This window comes from Lutra lutra, chromosome 14, assembly GCF_902655055.1.
Source record: "Lutra lutra chromosome 14, mLutLut1.2, whole genome shotgun sequence".
NCBI classification, from domain to species: domain Eukaryota; kingdom Metazoa; phylum Chordata; class Mammalia; order Carnivora; family Mustelidae; genus Lutra; species Lutra lutra.
Genome location: NC_062291.1, coordinates 55,452,096 through 55,473,197, shown reverse-complemented (window position 1 = coordinate 55,473,197; position 21,102 = coordinate 55,452,096). Strand labels below are relative to the sequence as shown.

Below are 21,102 nucleotides of genomic sequence, written 5' to 3'. Positions count from 1 at the left end.
AGGGCTCCATGTGGAGCTCAATCCCAGGACCCCGAGATCATGATCTGAGCCGAAGGCAGACACTCAACCAACTGAGCCACCCAAGTGCCCCAGGAACACTTTTTTTTTAACCTTTCACCTAAACTAAGCCTTGACATTGAATCTGACAACTACTAGGTTCTTAGGCAATGATGCAGCAGCTCATGCCTGTCCTGTGGTTTTGCCACTGCACTACTTAACACCCTATTGCTCCAGAAAAGAGGGTCTGTATTGGGTGTCTGGAATCCGCGAACAGTGGAATTCCAATTCTGCCTGTCTTATGAGAGACATAAGGAAGTAAGAGTGTCCCAGGTTTAAAAAAAAAAAAAAAAAACAAAAAACCAAAGGTCCTGATTGCATTTTCACCACACAGGAAGAGCCTCAGTTAACCAATCTCTGATATGCACTTTGTTTTCCTTACTCTCTGCCACACAAACATCTCCAGCTCCTCACCACATGGGAAGCTGCCCCTGTCGCTCTCAGAAAGGCATGGGTGTCTCCTGAACTCCAGTCTATGCATACTAAGGAGGAGCAAGCTAATTTTAACGTCAGCCTTTGATGACCAAGGCTAAAATAAAGCTAACTAAAAAAAATTTCCAAAGTAAAATCTAAATGGGTTCCAGATTATTCCCTATCTTAGAGAGATAATTCATTAACACCATGATAATAAACTGCCACAATGAGACTGCAAGTATGGTTTAATGATGGGAAATTTGTTAACATAACACATCAGTAGTCAAATGTGAAAAAAAGCATATAATCACCTCAAAGATTACCTTTTTGACATATGACATAAGTCAATTCTCTTCTATTTCTTTTTTAAATCTGTGGCTACAAAACTACTTTCTCAAAGTGATTTAAACTTTTTAAAAAAGATTTTATTTATTTATTTGACAGACAGGAATCACAAGTAGGCAGAGAGGCAGGCAGAGAGAGAGAAGGGGAAGCAGACTCCCTGCTAAGTAGAGAGCCCAATGCGGGACTCAATCCCAGGACCCTGGGATCATGACCTGAGCTGAAGGCAGAAGCTTAACCCACTGAGCCACCCAGGCACCCCTGATTTAAACTTTTTAAAACCAAAAGATAACATTATATTTCCTAATGAATATGAAGAGCACTTCCATTAAAATCAGGATTAAATTAAAAAGTCTATTATACTTATTCTTAGTTATTAATGTTCAGGAATTTCTGCTTCAGAAGAGAAATAATCATTATTTGAAGATAATACAATTCTCTACCTTGAAAGCTCAAGAGAATCAGCTAAAAAATTAAGTTGGTTAAATAAAAAAACACAAAACATTTTTAAAAGATTTTATTTGTCAGAGACAGCACGTGTGTGTGCATAAGCAGGGGAAACAGCAGCCAGAGGGAGGAGCGGACTGGCTGCTGAGCAAGCAGCCTGATGCAGGACTTGATCCTGGGACCCTGGGATCATGACCTGACTGAAGGCAGACGCTTAACCGACTAACACACTCAGGTGTCTCAAAACACACAAAACAATTTTTAAATAAGAAAAATATGTTTACTGTGAAGGTACTAAATTTAACTGAAAGACATAAAAACATTTGAGTAGATTAAGAAACATACTGAAAAGATAAAAAGAAGATGGTGTATATTTACTTATATATACATCCATCCACACCCACACATACCCCACACACAACAGAATATTACTCAGCCATAAAGAAGAATGAAATCTGGCCATCCAACACGGGTGGAGCTATAAGTCAGATGGAGAAAGACAAATACCATATGATTTCACTTATATGTGGCATCTAAAAAACAAAACAAATGAAGAAACAAAACAAGCCCTTAAATACAGAGAACTAGTGGGTGCCAGAGGGGAGGTAGATGGGGGGAATATTACAGTATACGGAATATAGTAATATTGTAATCATGTTCTATGATGACAGATGGTGACTGGACTTATTGTAGTGAGCACTAAGTAATGTACAGAATTGTCGTGACAACATGTTGTACACCATAACATTGTATGTCGATTGTACTTCAATAATAAATTTTTTAAAGGAAAAAAAAGAAAAGGAAACAGTAGTATAAAGACTAAATACTAAAAAAAAAAAAGACTAAATACTACAAACATATTCATTCTTTCTGAATTAATATATAAATTTATTATAATCCCAATCAGAGTCTCAGTGGATTTTTGATGTCTGACAAAATGTCTCAAAATTTAATTTGCAAGAATAAGCAACAAAGTAATAATACAGAAAATCTGAATAATTATGAGACAGAACTGCCTCTATGTGATACAAACCTACATTATACAGCTAACATACCTAAAACAGTGAGGTACTCAAGCATTTGCAGATAGATTATTTTAGGCCTAAAACTGACTTTAGAATATACAAAATGAGATTAGGAATTGCCTAGGATTATCCAATAAATATGTTATTCAAGGAAATTATATAAACATATATATATGAGGAAATCAGTATATTACTAAGGAAAATTAAGTATTTAGAAAACAGTTTAGGTCTTCAACTCATAATATGGACAAAAAACTGATTCCAAATGAAAAGCTGAATGTAACTAAAAGCCTGAAAATCGATAAAATATAGTTAATCATGAAAACTAGACAAAAGGTACAAGTTTAAAGGCCATGGAAGTAATTATCAGGGAGGACATAGATCTATGGTCCTATAGAATTTAAAGTTTTCTGCACATTAAAAAATGTGCTAAACATTTCAAAAATATATTTCATTAATATTTTTATATAGTATCCCATAACAGAGGTAAGCACGATCTGCTTAATTATGATTAATAAAAGTAGGTGAAAACTTATAAAACATGATCTCAGTTTGGGGAGGAAAAAAAAGAACAAGGGCAAAAACCCTAGAATGCCATGAACTAAATGTTATTACTCTAGAGGATAGAATTATAGGTGATTTTTTGACTTTTTCTTTATTGCACTTTTCTCTATTTCCCAAATTATCCAAAATAAACTTGTATTATTTTGCAACAAGGAAAAAAAAATGCTAGTTGAGAAAAACAGCATCAAGTGACAAAGATAGGAAAATACTTGTAAAAATACAGAACGCAGGGATATTACATCCTTAATTCATTAAGAAGTCTCACATAAAAAAGAAAGACAAATGGAAAAACTACTATTAAATAACCAAGAGAAAGTACAATGATAATATGTTTTTTCTAGTAATCAAAGAAATGCACATTCAAACTATGGAATACCAAGTCTGATATCTTTCACCGATATCCACTGGAAAAAATCACTCTAATATATCATTAGAAGTGCAAATGGGTACAACCCTTTTAGAGAGCATTTTGGCAGTATGTATCTGGAATCTCTAAAAAACTTCTGCACTTTGATCTGGTAATACCACTTCTAAGGACTCTGTGCTAAAGAAAGAATTGGAGATCTGGGCAATGGAGAGGTATATGGATAGAAAAAAATCAGGGATCAACAGCTAAATGTCCAGCAATAGGGGGACAGATGAGTCCTCCACAGGACCACACGCTAACATGAGATCCAGCCACTGAAGTCAAGGTTTGGAAACACTGAATGATGTGGAAACATCTTAATGATGGAATGTCAGGCAAAAAACCCAGGATTTAAAATTGTGTATTATGTATCTATAGTATGGTCTTTTGTTTGAAACAAAGGTCTTAGTTTTGCTGCTCCCCAACTAAGTGGCTTTCGTCAAATCCTGAGTCTCTCAAGAGACGAGTTCTTTAACTTTAAAAGTGAGAAGGGGATACTTGGACTCCTCCTTTCTAGCCCTCAATGTTCACTGTTGGATGATATAGCATATAATAAATAAGTAATAAATCACAAATGGATATATAATATCTGCATTAATAAGTAAAAGATAAAATTTTAGTTGTTAAAATAAAATTGTTTGGATTAAAGATTCTCTTTTTTTTTAACTAGTATCCTCCTATATAGGTGACATATTTTAAGTGTGATTGCTTAGTGATAATTCATCAGAACTATACAGCGTGGCTAGAAATAAGCACACGCTCTTATCCTCTGTAACTAATTTGATCTGGGCCTGCCTGCCTGGGTCAGGAACACACTTCACCTGTTGTCAGCCATCCCATGACTTGGCATTGGTGAGTCCCGGCCCCTTCTCAGTCAGCAAAGGGTAGTCAAAATCCTAGATCCAAGAGATGTCATGCGAGAACCCGCAGGACAGGCTGACTGCTGTGTTGCACTCATGGCCCGGGAAGGTCACTTTTTGGAGTTCTCTTTGCAAATTTCTACTGCTTGTATGTATCATAGCTCAAGAAGTTCTTGCCTTCTTCTGTTAGGTTCAAACATTAATTGAGCATATTTCTTTCACCACTGCCTGGAGCTCACCAATCCCTCCCACAGTGAATTTTAAAACCACGCCGGAGGCATGATGAAAGAATAAACCTCGAGCACAGTAAACCAGGCTGAGTTAGGACTGTTGAACCTGCTGAGTGGCAAAGAAGTGAATCGGAATCAGCTCAGACCCCAGCAGTTAACCAACTGCAGACAGAGTGAGGTTTACACGCTGCCCTGTCATCCAAATTCATTCTGCCTTTGGGGGGGAAAAGGGAATACAGTTTCATGCCAAAAGTATTTAACTTCTGTGAATTGTATCCACCTCTCTGAGACTGGCAAACCGGACTACCAGAGAGGGCTTCAATTCTTCTAGGCAAACATAACGTAGGTGAAAATATGTTCATCGATGAAACCTGAGTTCGTGTTGTTAATAATAACAAATGAATCAAAACTCCTTTAGAAATGACAGTAACTTGAACCAAATCCAGTGATATCCAAATTAAACTATGTTATACGATATTTTAATCCCAGATGTGTATAGCATGCACTTGGTCACATGTGTTTTTTCCCAGTGATTTTTTTTCCATTCCCTGGATTTTCCATAGTCAGTGATATTATATAGTTTAAACCTAAAATGAAGTCATCAAAACAGAGGCTCTCCTTGCTTCTGCCTCTTTCTTAATTCTGCATATTGCAGCCTTATTGTTTTATTATTACAATGTAGCTGTTCCAACAAGGCATTAAAAATATATACATGGTCATCACGTTTCGTTATACCTCTGGACTTACAGAGACACATCATCAGCCCCTCTGAAGGAGACCTTCCAGGATTCTTATAAATGGAGCACATTTTGTTGGGGCCACCATCTAACAGATCACGCCACAGAGTACACAGCAATGTCACCACTGAGCAGATAATGGCAGTGACCAGCCCTGTCTGACCAATAACCCGGTCAACCTTAGCCACTCTGTTTATGTTCATATTTTGTTAAGTCCTAAGGGGAGAGGGGGAAGGATTCAACCGTATTCAGTCTGTATTATGCCTTGGAGAAGAAGCAGGGAGGAGACTGGAGTTTCATTCTGCTCCTCTCATCCCAGCACCTACCTCTGGCAGGAAGGGGAGAAAAGAAATGTCCCACAAATCCTAAAAGTAGCAGAGACCCTGCTTCTTGGTAGAAGGCAGTGAAGCCTCAGAGATCTTGGGGGCATGCAGGTGCTGTACCCATGAGAGGCAGCCTCCTGTCACTGCACCTGAAGTCACCTGCAGTCAGAGACCATGGAAATTTCAGGGGCAACCAGGCAGACAGAGGAGTAACAGGGGACCCTCCGCTGCAGCACCACAAGAGAGCAGAGCCCCACAAAGACATGAGGCTACCTGCTTCTTCTGCCACAGCACTGGGAGACTTTGAAATAAGAAAAATGATCCCGAGAGCTAGTATTAGTTGAATTCTTATTGTGATCAGGCACTAATCTAAGCTCTTCACATGGATTACCTCACTTACTAAGTAGGTTCTACTACTGTCCCTCCCATTACACACATGAGGAAGTTTGGGCCCCAACAGGCCAAGTCTTTTGCACAAGGTTGTGCAGATTGTTTATAAGTCAGTGGAGCCAGGATGTAAGCAAAGCTAAGCAACAAGCATCCAGACTCCAAACTTATAAAATAGCAATTAGAGAAAACACAGAGTTCTATTATCTTGCACACCCCAGTTTCTGGGCTAAAGATCTTAGCAGAGAGCCTTAACATGCAATTGAGTTCCTCTCCAACTTCTCTGTCTCTCTAGCAATAGAAGCAGGGTGAAGGGCTGAGGTCTTCTCTGACCACACCCCTCACCTGGCAGAGGCCCCAAACACTCTGTGAACATAGTTTGAAAACCACTGGTCCCAACCAATACCACTCGAAATTTTGTGCTTGAGAGACAAAAGCGGCCCCGCTAGAAAACCAAGAGCAGCCAGATAAACCAAAGAAAGGGGGCAAAACAACCTCCCCCTGCAGCCCTAAGTCACAAAGGCACCTCACAGTCCAGTCCTTGACACTAACCATCTCCAGTTTGAGCAGTTGAGGGGCCAGGAGGAGGTGGAATTCAGGGCTGGAGCAGAGAGTCAGGAATGAGGCAAATCCAATAAACAGGCAGAGGTGGGAAGCAGAGCCAACAGGATGCCTGGGCCAGCGGTCTGTGGTGAGCAAGCGAGGCTGCTGTGAGAACAGAGGTGGGAGCACGAGAGGGAGACCAGCACAGGAACTGCTCCCAGGGGCAGCGTCCTCCAGCTTCAAGCCGTCCACACATATCATTCGTGACAGGAATGGCAAAACCTTACCAAGCACTTCAATACCAGGCCTTTTTGGGGGGTGGGGGGTGGGGGGGGGTGGGGGGAGGCATTGAAGGGACAGCATTGCCTTCCTTCTCACTGATCCAAATACTCTCTTCCTTCCATACAGTAACATACCATTCAGTGGCTGATACTGTGAGATGTAGCTGACAGAAACACCAGCTTTGGGGAACAGCGTGGGTAACACTTAAGAGTGCCAGACTGCTTGGATTCTCATCCTGGCTCTACCACGACTAGTTCTGTAACCTTAGGCAAGTTACTCAACCTCTGGTGCCTCAGTTTCCTCTTCTCTGGGATGCAGATAACAAAAGTACCTATCTCAGAAACTTGCTGTGAGGATGACAAGCTCATAGGTATGACGTACTTAGAATAGTACCCAAGCAAGGTTTGCGCTACCCATTGGCTGTTCTTGTTCCCTCATTGTGAGAGCTTGTGTTTCACTCCTGACCACTTTCTGGTTTCTCTTCCGTGCTCTCTTAGTCTTGTATTGCTGCTGTGATAAATTGCCACAGACTTGGTAGCTTCAACAACACAAATTTGTTATCTTACAGTTTTGGAGGTCAGAAGTCTAAAATAGGGCTGCATTCCTTCTGGAGGCTCTAGGGAATAATCCATTTTCTCACCTCTTCCAGCTCCTAGGTGGCCTGCATTCCTTGGCTCATTACTCCTACCTCCTGCTAGGGACTCTGATCCTCTAGCCTCCCTTTTATAAGAACCTTCTTGACCAGACTGGGCCCATCCAGATAACTTTTTCATCTCAAAATCTTTAATCACGTCTGCTGGGTCCCTTCTGTCATGTAAAGTAATACACACATAGGTCCCAGGGATTAAGACTAGGATGCCTTCAGGAGGCTATTGGCATTATTCAGCCTACCATACACACCTCTCCAAAGTATAAAACTGCAGACTGAACATAGGAAGGCCCAGAACAACAATAGTAGCAGCTAACTTTGTGAGCACTCACTATGCACTTGGCACTATGCAAAGTGATTTAAGTGAGTTATCTTGCTTAGGTCTCACAGCAGCCCTGTAAGATTACTATCCTACAGAAAGGTTAATTGCTAGTCTAAGGTGGTACAGCTAGTAGGTGGCAAAGCCTATGTAAACCAGGTATGTCTGATTCTAGTGTCACTGTATTTCGCAGATAAGGTGCCTTGTCCCTACGCCTTAAGTCATTATTACTTGGGGATGTTGGGGGAAGGATGGCACCATGATCATTAGGAGGAGACTGGGAGGCTATGCCATAAAAGGTAAAATGCTCCCTGGATACAGAGAGACGGGGTCCTGCCGAGACCATACTAAAAGATCCACATAGATAGTGAAGCACTCAGAACATTTTCTTATACTCAAAGGAGAAACCGTGGGGGTAATTAAGAATTTCTTTATATGTGATTATCTGGGTAGTTCAGGGTCCCACTCTTGAATTTGGCTCAGGTCATGATCTCAGGGTCCTGAGATCGAGCCCTCATACCCAGCTCCCCGCTGAGTTGCTTGTTCCTCTCCTTCTGCCCCTCACCCTGTTCATGCTCCCTCTTGTCTATCTCTCAAATTAATAAATAAAATCTTAAAAAAAAGTTTCTTCAAATATGGTCCAGAAGGGACCACCTATTCCTGCCACCACTTGGAGGGAAAGTAAAAAGTCCATTTCTGACCCCAGATCAGGTCTGCAGTTCTAAGTCAACCTCCAAAAGAAGAGAGGAACTTACTCTTCCCTGGAGAGACTTCCAACTGAGTCAGACAGATCCAGATCCTCTGAAACCATACCAGGAAGTCTCAGAACCCCTGCAGCCCACCGGAATGGCCCCACCAGGGCTCAGCAGTCAGTAAACACCAGGACCAAAGCATCCCCTGCCTTCTACTTCATAACTGTTATGAGTATATAAACCCCCATGTGCCACTGATTTCACCAGGGGCCCGGTAGCTTTACCAGTGCCACAATGAATGGCCTCTTTTTCTATAGGTTCTTACATACCGAATGGCTCAAAATAAACTGTGAGTGGCACAAGGTGGAAAGGGGGGAGCTGAATGACAGCTAAGCATGCCCACTATGGTGGTGTAACCATCCGTAGCATTTCACCCCCAACTGCTAAACAATTCAGCCAGAGCTCTACCTGAAACTTTCTAATGAGCTGAATTAAAGCTATCTGGCCTCACCAAGCCAAAAAAAGTGGCCATTCATTTGTTCTGCATGATGAAACCAGAGGCTGATGCAGGATAGCGCACTGGTCCAGGGAACAGACTCTGAAGCCAGCCTGTTCTGACTGACTCCTGGCTCTGGCACTTTCCTGCTATGACTCCATGCAAGTTGCTTAACCTTTAGTTCCTCAGTTTTCCCATCTTCAAAATGGACATGATGATGGGAGGCCCATACTCCTTTATCCAAAACAGAAGGTTTTTTTTTTTTTTTTTTTTTTTGGCTTTTATAATTGTGAGACAGTACCATAGGCCATATATTACATAACACCATTGGTAGGATCCACAGCAAACATGCCCATTCTCTCTGAAGTAAAAACGTATGAATAGTTCTCACCAGGTGAGAAAAGTAAAGACTGATAATCTCACGTCAACTGAGACCAAATTTTGTAGCAAAATTTATGAAAACCAGTTTTCAGAGCTTGTTTTGATTTTGGAATTGCAGGTAAGGGATAACAGGTCTCTGACACTTGCTGCCTCATATTAGAATGAAATAAGTTAATAGACGTAGAGTACTGAAAACACTGTCTGGCTTGCAGTAAGCACTACCAACAATAACTGATACTATTATTTGTATCTAAATAGATTTGCTAGAGAATTATAAACAGCAACATTTTAATTTATGACTGAATTAGGTATCTTTGCAATTAACAGACATGAACCCTTTAGAACAATATTCCAGGGCAGGATTTCTGGAATGATGGAAGTGTTCTGCATCTTCATTGTCTCGTAGGGTAGCAACCAGTCACACGTAACCACTGAGCACTTGAAGTGTGGCTCATTAATTTTATTTAATTCTAACTAATTAAAATTTAAAGCCAATAACCATACACCGTTTGTGGCTACCATACTGAGAACACAGCTATAGAGGGCTAGGTTCTGATCTGGCCCATGAAAACCTGTTTAAACCATAACACAGATGAATTACGGCTTTAATAAAAATAAGACTGAATTCTGCACCCTGAGAGCAGAGAAGTCTGCATCATGCTGAAAAGAGTTTTTTCTTCCTTTCTAGGCCCTGTGGTTAACCCAGGGCAAAGTACATCTTTGATATCATCTTTTCTCTATTCCCTACTTCTCCAACTTCCTTTGTGGGAACCCCACGTATCTGGGCCATATGTTTCCCTAAGCCCCACCAATACCTCCCAACCCTTCTCTCAGAGTACCATGCTCCCCATCACCTGCCTTTCCTTTCCCCAACCAAATTCCCACTTGCTCAATGCCAAGATCTCGACCAAATGCCAGCAGGAAAGCAACTTGATTAAATGAGCTGCTACTGCTTTTTCTAGATTTTCCCCTACGTTTCCTTCTAAATCCAGAGGCTCTAAATCATTGTGTTCCTGGGAACCCCCCCCCCTCCACTGTGTTCCCCGGGATTGCCCCTCTGCTTAAATACCAGCAGAGGTAGGCACAAGCATAGAGACAGAGTCTGGAATGAAGCAGCTGTTGTCCTAAATAGGCTCTTGGCCAGCCAGGTGTGTGGAAGGCAGGGACAGCCAGTGCACGCGCGTGCATGCACACAAACACACACACACACGTGCAAAGCAGCCTTGCTCTGTGCAAATATCTCCTCTTGCCCAAGCATGGGAAACATTCCCTGCCCTTTGCTTTAAAAAACATCAATTATCGTTCATTGATCTGGAAATGTATAATAAGTAGCAAGTTGCACATCAAATTTATTTTTTAAAGTATACAACAAAAGCCTAGAAGGGACTGTGACTAACAACAGTTGCAAATAGAAAAAAAAAAAAAAAAAACAAAAAACAAAAAACCAAGCACCTTCACTGGAATCTAGCTTCACCACAACGTACTTGAGCATGGAATTTTTAATGACACAGGTCAACCTTGGAACACATCCAAGGAGCTTATGTTACTAGAAGGACTGGAAAAACGTCCCTCAGCTCACTCTCACCTCTCACTTGGTCCCAAAGCATGGACCAAAGATAATTATTATGCATGGCTTCTGCGTATAAAGAAAATTTCCTCTATGGGCCTGCAAATGGAGGACAACGTGAATGGTAAATATTATGTTTTTCAATAAATACTTTCAATTCTATTATCTCCTCCAAAGTAAAAATTTCTATTGAAGAACCAAAGTCTTCACATTTAATAGCATCCCACAATTATTTCACAGGGCCTCATAGCTGGAAGCACTGCGCTAAGACAGCCACAGTTAATGACTTCAGTAGGGAAAATGAGACGTGCACAGAAATAACTTTCAAAGAAGGAGAATGGAGAAAGGTTGGGAAGGTAAAATGCTGCAGGAATCGCAGCAGGAGAAGGTTGATTCTTTGGGGCTGGGCTTAGCAGGGAGGGCCTCAGAGTAGCAACAAAATTCAGCTTGAAGGATGGTTAGGATTTAGAGCGGTGAAGTGGGCAGGAAGGGCATTCAGGAAGAGGAAAGGGGAAAGGATGTTCTAGATGACAGCATCCTCAGGCATTCTGTAGAAAATTATCTGTGCACACATGGCTGCAAACCGCATCCAGAGATAGTTCAACTCCCCATGTCCCGCAGTGACAAACTGTACTGGCGTCCACTGGGTCACCTGCCTCCACCTCCCAAGACAGGCTCTCAAAAATTTCCCCGGTGGGTCCAGCATTCTTGGCCTCCTCTGCACCCATTCTGCGGTAGTGGCCCCACCCCATCCCACCTCGGTTCCGACAAGAAACACAAGGAAAAGGACCTAATCTCTCAGGGATCTAAAGGACCCTCCGGCAAATTCTGCAAAATGCAACTACAATCATGAACAGTGTGCGAATAAAACTTTTTAATGAAGTGACTCCCCCATAACATCTCTTCAGGGAACTTAGCATTGAAAGTGACACTGGTAAATCTTTAAATGTAGACTCTTTCACACACGAACAACTAGTTGAGTCGATTGAACCAACAGTCTCATGGCTTAAATACCAGGCACGGGAGTGGGCGGTGGGGGGAGAACCCCATACATTTACACTGTGCATTTAATATTAGCCACAACAGAGGACTTCTGGCTCTCGTTATTCGTTATCATAACGCCAGAGAACATTAAAAAGGACGCGGCCAGTCTTCTGGTCACTAAAGTGAGCCCTGGTCCAATATGGTATTTTCTAGGACTTGATGGAGATGGACCTCTCCAGGAACACTCTCGTGGGCACCCTCCTTTGAAATACAGTCGCTAGCTGCCGCCTCAAAAAGAGCTTATGTTTTCCCTCTCTGACTGGCCGCTTCCACAAGTACACGGAAAACGCCGCGGAGACTGAGGCAAACGCGTGCGGGACCGAGGCACGCGCTTGGGGAGCCCCGGAGCCGGAGCCGCGGCCGGCCTGCGCGCCCTCCCAGCGCGGCCTCGGTTTCCCCCGGGTGGGGGCGGGGCCCCGCGCCAGGTACGGACGGAGGCGGCCGCCCTCGCGGATCCGCGGGAATCTCACAGAAAGCGCCCACCTCTGCCCTGCGCCCACCCCAGGAACCCAGCCACACAGTCGCCTCCTCACCTCTCCTCTTCGGGCCAGTCGCGCCGGAGTCCCCAAGTGCAGCGTCCCTCTGGGGGCGCGCCTGTCGCTAGCGGCGTCGGGTGTCCCCGCTACCGTGTGTCAGCGAAAGAGCGGGTGCCAGCAGCGCGCCGCAGCCAGGCAAGTGCCGGGGAGGCAGAGCCCGGGGCGCGCCGCCCGCTCGCCCGCCGGGGCCCCCCCCACCCGCGCCCGCCGGGGTCCCCCACCCCCGCCCGCCGCGCTAGCGTGTGCGCCCCCGCGGGCGCCGCTCCCTTGCTCCGCGCCCCTGAACTCTGCGAGCTGCCGGGACCGGACGGCGGCGCGGGCAGCAGCGGGGCCCCCGCCCTGGGCCGGCCTTTCCCAGAACTCGCCCGCCCCGGGTGAGAGGCCGCGAGCGCCGCCGCGGGCCCCCGGGCGGCCGGGGGAGCGGCCTGAGGCGGACCCGCCCCCGACTCGGGCCGCGCGGGGCAGGCGGGGGCGAGGGGCGGACCTGGCCGCCACCCCCGCCCGGGCGGCCCGCCGCGCGACCCCGGCTCGGCCTCAGGCTCCGCCGGGCGGCCGCGGTCCGGGCCCGGGCGGGAGCAGGCGACAGCGCCGCCGGTCCACCCGACTCCGGGGAGGCGGGAACTCTGGGCACCTCAGGCGGCGGGAATTTTTGCCCACACCTTCTCCCCGGGGACCTACCGGCCCTGCTTGACAGCTGTGGAAACTGAGGCTCGTGGCGGATCGGTCACTTGACCAAGGTTACTCTGGTGAATGGCAGCACCAAGTCTTGAACCCATTCGGTCAGTCATTAATTTAACAAATTTTACTGAGCGCCATACAGTGCCTGGCGCTGTGCCAAGCTCTGGAACTATTCCTTTTGCTGCTAATAGTGGCCATTCAGGTCCGTGGACTCCAAATCCAGTGCTCTGTCACTGCCGAAGCAAACTTGGGGATGTTCAACCACCTCCAGAAACTAAAGGATCTGCACAGAACCTTCCCTAGGGGCGCTGGGTGGTTTGTATACCCCGCTGACAGTCAGGAGAGCCAGGGACCCGGAGAAAAGCCAAGTTATCATTCCTTCCCCTTTCCCCCAAACCTGTTCGTCTTTACCTATTTTGACAAATGGTCTTTCCACAGGTACAGTCAATCAGACCAATCCCTGTGGCCCATAACCCCTCTCATCCCTTCTCTTCTTGGACCCAATCATCCCTCACACCACAGCCATATTATTTTCCTTCTACAGCTTAAATCTGGGCAGAAATCTTCATAGGCTCCCTACTGCCTTCCCAACTAACTCCCCATCCTGCCTCATCCTGGTTAATATGGACCACCCAGCATAATGTCTCTCCCACTCCAACTCAGTACCTGTTTAGGCTGAGCCTCTACCTGGAATATCACCATCTCTGCCCACACACTTTCCTCCTGCTCAAGTTTGACCCTTTCTTTCAGGTCACTTTTAAAAGTGACCTCCCCTTCTTTGAGCCTCCAGGGCACAGGAGAGGTTGAAGCAAGAATGCACAGGAGGATACCAAAGAATTTCTGCCTATAAGAAAAATCTGCCAGCCTGGTCCTTAACTGTTTTGCTATTTTTTTTTACCACTAGGATTTTAATGAGAATCAACATTACTGCCTCCCTTGAGAGCTGGTTTTGGAAAGGACGCTGCAGAGGACGCTGAGGAAATTCTCTGTTCATTAAGAGCTTGAGATCTCAGCACTAGAGCAATAGGGAGTGGTCATTTACTGCAATCCTTGAGTCCATGATGAACAGGTGAATGGAGGAGCCAGGAAAAAGGAACCATCGCTGACAGTAAACAAGGTACACTGTTTACTTAATATATTGTTTTCCATTATGGTTTTAGAAATCATTTAATGAATCTAGTAATGTCAGACATCACCGTCACCTGGAGACCCCAAACACTTGAGTTTTGTTGTTGTTGTTGTTGTTTAAATTAGGCACATGGGAATTAGATTGCTACAAACTGGTGGACATACAAGCAGTTAATATTGAATCCTCCGAATGAGTCATTGCACTGTTAGTAATCAAGACAAATCAAAGTCTATTGGATGGGGGAAGTTACCTGAGTGTGATAATCAACATCATCCCATGCCTGGAAAAGAGCACCTTCCCCAAATCTTTGCAAAGAGAGCGGGTCCAAATCAATGTCCTTTGCTCGCCCCCTCACTCCCTCTCTAAATGAGACTGGAGGGAGCCCTGTCCCTGAGGCTGCCTCACTGCATTGGAATGTCTGAGCTAACAGTGCTTCCAGAGGGTTCATTGCTCCTCTGAACAACACTGCCCAGACTTTCTGGAGATTTTAATTCACTTCCCAACCTCGCCAACAGTTGCACACAAGGTGCCTTTTTTACACCCTGCTCTCTGTTCAGTGAAACATGCAGACCATCTCAGGGGAACAATGGCTCCATTCAAGACTTTTTCAAAAGTGCAGCATATAACCTCCATGCTGTGTATTGCTGCCAGCCATTATCTGGAGGAAGAAAGACTGTCAGATAAGGGGGGGGGGGTTTGGGGGAGCGCTGGATAATTTCCATGGAAAAGTCAGCTTCAATAAATTAAGTTATGCATCTTTGTATATGAGATGATTCTGCATAATCAAAAGCAACAACCAAAAAAAGCCCCAAGAAATAATGCTGTGGAAACTTTCTTTAAATATAGAGCGTCTGTGTTTGAAATTTCAGAAGAAAGCACACATCTTTTTTGAACTTGTTACATAGTGGTCTCCATTCGATGAAAATTGATATAAAGAAGTTATAAATATTGGGACTAGGGAATTTAAGTCGTAAAGCCATTGTTAGAAATGGAATCATCTCCTTATTTTTTTCCTTTCCCATCCTATAATTTTTCAGGTTGGGGGAAGCAGTCTTTGACTTCATGGCTGTTGTTGCCAGTGGGAGGCCCCACACTGCCTACTGCACATATTATAGAAAAAAAGATTGGCCCTTTGCCACACTCAATAAGATAGCCATCAGTTAACTCATTTATAAACAAGCCTTGAGGTCTGCACAGGCATCACTGACAAATGTATTGATCTTTGCTAAACAGTGGCTAATGGCCAGGCAGAGTTACTTGTCAACACACATCTTGGGTAGCCTTGAAAACCAAGAATGGAAGGAATAAGTCAGCGCTTAGTTTAAGAATCACCATCTTCTCCCCTTTGAAGTCACGGCGTCAGATTGTACTGGGTTTACCAGCTGTCTGAAAATAGGCTCGTGAGTTCAGATAATGGGGAGAGAGCCAAAAACAAGCTTTTAAGAGTTATCTCATATGGGAGGGTGATGTATTAAGGCAGTTTGTGGTTGGTGGAAAACAACCCATTGGTTAAAGTAGTAGGTAGCTCTACTTTTCTGAGGTGCTTAGGAGTGATGGTGGAAGCGATCTGATAGGAACAGTGGGCCAAGCAGGGAGAGACAGTTCTAAATGTTGTCTCTCAGCTTAACCAGTATTAGGGGCACAGACTCTGGTGTGGGACCACTTGAGTTGAAATCCCCAGTTTACCCCCTTGGTGTGAGCCCTCAGGCAAGTTACTACCTGTCTGTGCCTCATTTTCCTCTTCTGTAAACTATACCTACTCCTCAAGGCTGTTGTGAGGATTGAAATGAATTAATCTATGTGAAGCACTTAGAACATAGAAGGAGGGGTTCCAGCTGATGGTCCCAGCTAGGGTCCTAGCTGACAATCAGCATTAATCCCAGGCATGTGAGTGAGTGTGCCTTCAGGGGGATTTGGGGGCCTAGCCTTCAAGCAAGCTATCCTAGCTCTCGTAGAGCAGACAAAAGCTGTCCTTGCCAATTACTGTCCAAATTGTAGGTTTGTGAGCAAAAGAAATGTTTTTGGGCTTTTAAGCCACAATTTTTGGAATAATTTGCTATGTAGCTTTAGCTATATAAATTGCAATTGGAAAGTAGGTGCGGATGTTGGGAGGTAGAGTTTTTAGAAGTTTATGAAAGTTTTCTACTGCTTGCTTATATATTCTCAATGAAATGGCAAACAATGTCTTCAGGTGAGAGTAAAACTATGGTAGGAGGTGCAAAAAGTTTGAGAGAGAAGGTATGAAATACTCATTTAGGAAAGTGGGAGACAAATGTAATAATGAAATATAATGCCAGGCATTAAATGCTCAATTGTAGTCATAAAATGTAAAGTGAGCTCAATCATTGTGATAGTACATTTTTCTTCAGAGGTTTAGCCACATGCATACATGGAAAAAAAATATATCTCCTGAAAAAGAAGAGGCAAAATTATGACTACCTACAAACAAAAATGTGATTATGTTTCTAGATAATACAAGGCAAAACCTACAAAATACTTAGAATTAATGAGCACTCACTAGAGTCACTGGATATAAGTCAAATACTCAAAAATCAATAGCTTTTCTATATAACATTAATATCTACTTAGAGATATATTGGAGTGATCTCATTCATAAAAGCAATAAAAACATTGAAGTATGGAAATTAGGGATAATCATGATAATATACATACACATATATGCCTGCGTCTAAACATTTTGGAGAAGTTAGATTTGAATAAATAAAGAGAAATATACTATTCATTCATGGGAAGACATAAAGATTTGAAAAGGTCATTTTCTACCAAGTTAATATTTAACATTATCCCTCTAGAATTTTTTTTTAAACTTGCCAGAAAATGCTGATATCTAAGGTGATCATCACATTGGATTTCATTATAATAGTCTCCCTTCTTTTACTTTTGTTTAAAATTTTCCATATTGAGAAGTTTTAAAAACTTGACTGAAAATTTCAACAGATTGTTAAAAAAAAATAAATGATTAGCTAAAAGAATGTTGTAAAAGAAAGCTATTAGGAGGGGAGCAAAGGTGACATTTCAGCATCAGTAGTGACTGTCCACAGGCAGAGGTCTTGTGGTAGCAGGGAGTGTCCTGTGGAGAAACACCAGCAGCTGGTCCTTAGCTGGCTGTTTCTGTCATATGAGCATGGCTGTGTCTTTCCTTTCTTGGTTCCTGCCATTTTCTGAGCCTGATTCTCCAGGTTTCCCAGTGATTCTGGTATAATGTGTTCCTTTTACACTTAAGTTATCAAGAATTGGTTTTTATTGTTTGCAACCAAGAACTCTGACTTGAACAGTTTAGAAAAGAAAAAAACATACTTCTAAATAATTCATAGACTAAAGAAAAAATCATACGAGAAATTCTAAATATTTAGAACTGAATGACAATTTTTGAACAATAAGAAACTATATACCCAAACTTTTGGGCTATACGTAAAGCAATACTGAAGGGGAATTTATAACTTTCAAATGCATTTATTCAAGGAGTGCTTGGGTGGCTCAGTCAGCTGAATATCTGACTCTTGATTTCGGCTCAGGTCATTATCTCAGGGTTATGGGATCAAGCCCAATGTCAGGCTCCACACTCAACAGGGAGTCTACTTGAGGATTCTCTTTCTCTTTCCGTCTGCCCCTCTCCCCACTTGTGTGAGCACTTTCTAAAATAAATCTTTTAAAAAGTATTTATTAAAAAAGAAGAAAGGTGTATATTAAATTGTGTAAGCATTCAACACAAGAAACTAGTCAGAAAACAACAGACTAAAGCCTAAAAGAGAAATAATACATTATTTAAATAGAAAACCAAAAGAAGTTGGATCTTTAGAAACTCTGATAAGCTAGGTAAGCTTTTAGCAAGAATAATTAAGATAAAGGAAAAAATACATAAATATATAGTGTGAGAATAGTTGTAAAGTTTATATTTATTGAAAGGTGACATAGTTTCAGATGAAGTATTTAACATGACTCATTTACTCCTCAAAATAGGCCCATGAAACAAATGGTATTATAATTCCTATTTACATAATAGGAAACTGAGGCACAGAGAAGTTAAGTGATTTGCTGAAGTTTCATGGCCAGTTGTAAAAAGACCATAGGCAGTCTGGCTCTGAAGAAGTTGGACTTAACTAAAATTACAGAAGAGAGTAAGAAATCATATGACAACACTATGAAAAATTTTATGCTATTAATTTTAAAAAGAAATTAAACAGCCAATTTTTAAAAAAGATTTTATTTATTTATTTGACAGAGAGAGATCACAGGTAGGCAGAGAGAGAGGAAGGGAAGCAGGCTCCCTGCTGAGCAGAGAGCCCGAGATTCCGAGCTCCATCCCAGAACCCTGGGATCATGACCTGAGTCAAAGGCAGAGGCTTTAACCCCATGAGCCACCCAGGTGCCTCCAAATAGCCAATTTTTAACATGTTAAGTTCTTGTTAGTTTTTTTTGTTGTTGTTGTTGTTTTAAAGATTGACTGATTTGAAAGAGAGAGAGTGTGTATGCAAGTGGAGGCGCAGAGGGAAAGGGGAGAGAGAATCCCAAGCAGATTCCACACTGAGTGTGGAGGCAGATGCAGGGCTCAATCCTAGGACCATGAGGTCAAGACCGAGTCGGATGCTTAATCAACTAAACCACCCAGGCACCCTAGTTCTTCTTAGTTTTTTAAAACCAATTTATTTACTTAATAGATAACACAAACAGTGTGATTCCTCTGCCTTTGTTCTTTTTCAAGGTTGTTTTAGCTATTCTCGGTCTCTTGCATTTCCATGTGAATTTTAAGATTGACTTGCCAATTTCTCCAAAAAAGATAGCTGGGATTTTGGTAGGGATTGAATTTGTAGATCGATTTGAATCCATTTATATCTGTAGATTAAGGAACATGGGCAAAAATTCAAAAGATGCAAAAAGTAACTTTCTCTCTCTCCATCTCCCTGACCCACACACAACCACTCAGGTATCCTCCCAGGGCTCTTCTATGCAGATTCAAATATTTGTTTGTACCTTCTTTTAAAAAATCTAGGAATAACCCACTATGTTTTATGCACTTTGATATTTTCACCTAACAGGGAGACTTAGAGATTTTCCTATGATAGTGTAGAGTACTCTTTCCTTTATTAACATTTGCAACCCCGTACATAGCCATCCCATTATTTCCATATCCAGTCGTCCTTTGACAGACATCTAAGTTGTTTCTACCCTTTTGCAATTACAAAAAGGGCTGCTGCAATGAATAGCCTTGTATGCACATCATTTTATTCACCCAGGATGAGTATTTCTACAGGATAAATTGCTATAATTTAAACAGCTATATTTCAAAAGTTTTCAAAAGTTTCAAATTTTAAAACTGGATTGACCATGATAGGGATCGTAACATTTATATTTCCACTGCCAGTGTATGTGAGTGCTTGTTTTCTCACCTTCTCCAATAAAGTGCTTTTCAAACTTCTTGAGGCACTTCCAACATGGAATTATAGGATTTCCCTTCAGGGTGTTTCATTTTCTTTGGCAACGTGCCTCCTTTGTGGGATGTTTGCAGCCTTGGGTATCTTCTTTAGGGACCTTCCCACACCTGCTTAGCCTTCTGTGGTTTCAGCAACCTTTCTTCATGTATTTAAGAAATGTCTGAGGCCAATCTTAATTTCTTTTTTTAGATGATGCGATCACTTTCCTCAGTGCCTAAAGGACTGTTTTGTTTTCTTTGGCCTCTGACATAGGAGAGCCAGGGTGACTCTGTGATAGTGGACAAAGGAAGGAGACACACCCTCCCAAATATAAGAACTTTATAACTTTTAGACAAGAACATAGGATAAAAGTCTGCAGTCCCAGAGTAGAAAAAGAAATTTTTTTAAAAGATTTTATTTATTTATTTGACAGAGAGAGAGCACAAGTAGGCAGAGAGAGGGGGAAGCAGGCTCCCCACTGAGCAGAGAGCTCGATGTGGGGCTTGATCCCAGGACCCTGGAATCATGATCTGAGCCGAAGGCAGAGGCTTAACCCACTGAGTAACCCAGGAGCCCCAGAAAAGAAATTTTTTATGAAGTTCTTTAAAAAGCTAAATAATAAGAGAAAATTGATAAATTCAGCTTTTACTACATAACTTGTATAACCATAGGCATTGTTAACAAAGTTAAAACAAAATCCAAAGATTAGAAGAGTAAAATTGCAACATAAAGACTGTCTTGAAACCAGTAGGAAGAATAGAAAATGGGCAAATGTTATGAACAGGTAATTGATAGGAAAAAAAATAAACAGAAAGGATAAGCATAGGAAAGCATGCTAAACCTCATTTATAGTCTTGGAAAAACTAAAATATTTTAAAGTGAGATAGATTTTACATGAGCCTTTTGGCAACAATAAGTACAGTCTGGCAAGAACAAATGTTAGAATTATGGGGTGTGGTAATTTATATACGGTTTCGGGGACAGTAAATTGTTACAAACACTTTGAAGAGCAGTTAGGGAGTATCTGGTGAAGTTGAAGATATCCTTGTATTGCAAATCCAGTTTCACATCTAGGTATATAAGCAGCAGAATTTCTGCATTTGTACATAAAGAAACAGACTATATTTTCTTTGCAGCCTTGTTGTTAATTGCAAAAAAAGAAAGAAAGAAAGAAAGAAAGAAAGAACAAGAAAAATATTGAAACAAGCCCTAATGTTTGAATGTACATCTGTTGGGTGCTGTGTTAACAGGTTTGTTTTTGTTTACTTGTGACAGAATGCTATACAATAATTTAAGTGAATGCATTGACTTATAAGTATCAACATGATATGTCTACAAAATATGCTGAGGGGGAAAAACAAAAATTGCAGAATGTCATGTAAAGCGGGATACCATTCTGTAAACTTTTAAAACAAACAGGGTAAGATTATATATGGTTTATGGGTACACATGAAATGCAAATGTAAAAACATGAACAGGATGTGTGCACACAAACCTCATGACAGTAATTTGCCACTAGACAGGTAAGGGGATGAAAGGGAAGGGTGAAAATATCACTTCAA

The 21,102-nt window shown here is 42.3% G+C and overlaps 1 protein-coding gene across 3 annotated transcripts in view; it reads right to left on the bottom strand.

The window, feature by feature from the left end:
- Window positions 1-12,403, bottom strand: part of PLCE1 (phospholipase C epsilon 1) — a 327,344-nt gene extending 314,941 nt beyond the window's left edge. For all 3 annotated transcript variants that reach the window (XM_047702042.1, XM_047702044.1, XM_047702043.1), the window contains exon 1: window positions 12,299-12,403. The gene's annotated coding sequence lies outside the window, so the exon portion shown is untranslated. The remainder of the gene's footprint in view (window positions 1-12,298) is intronic.
- Between the last annotated feature and the right edge of the window lie 8,699 nt (window positions 12,404-21,102).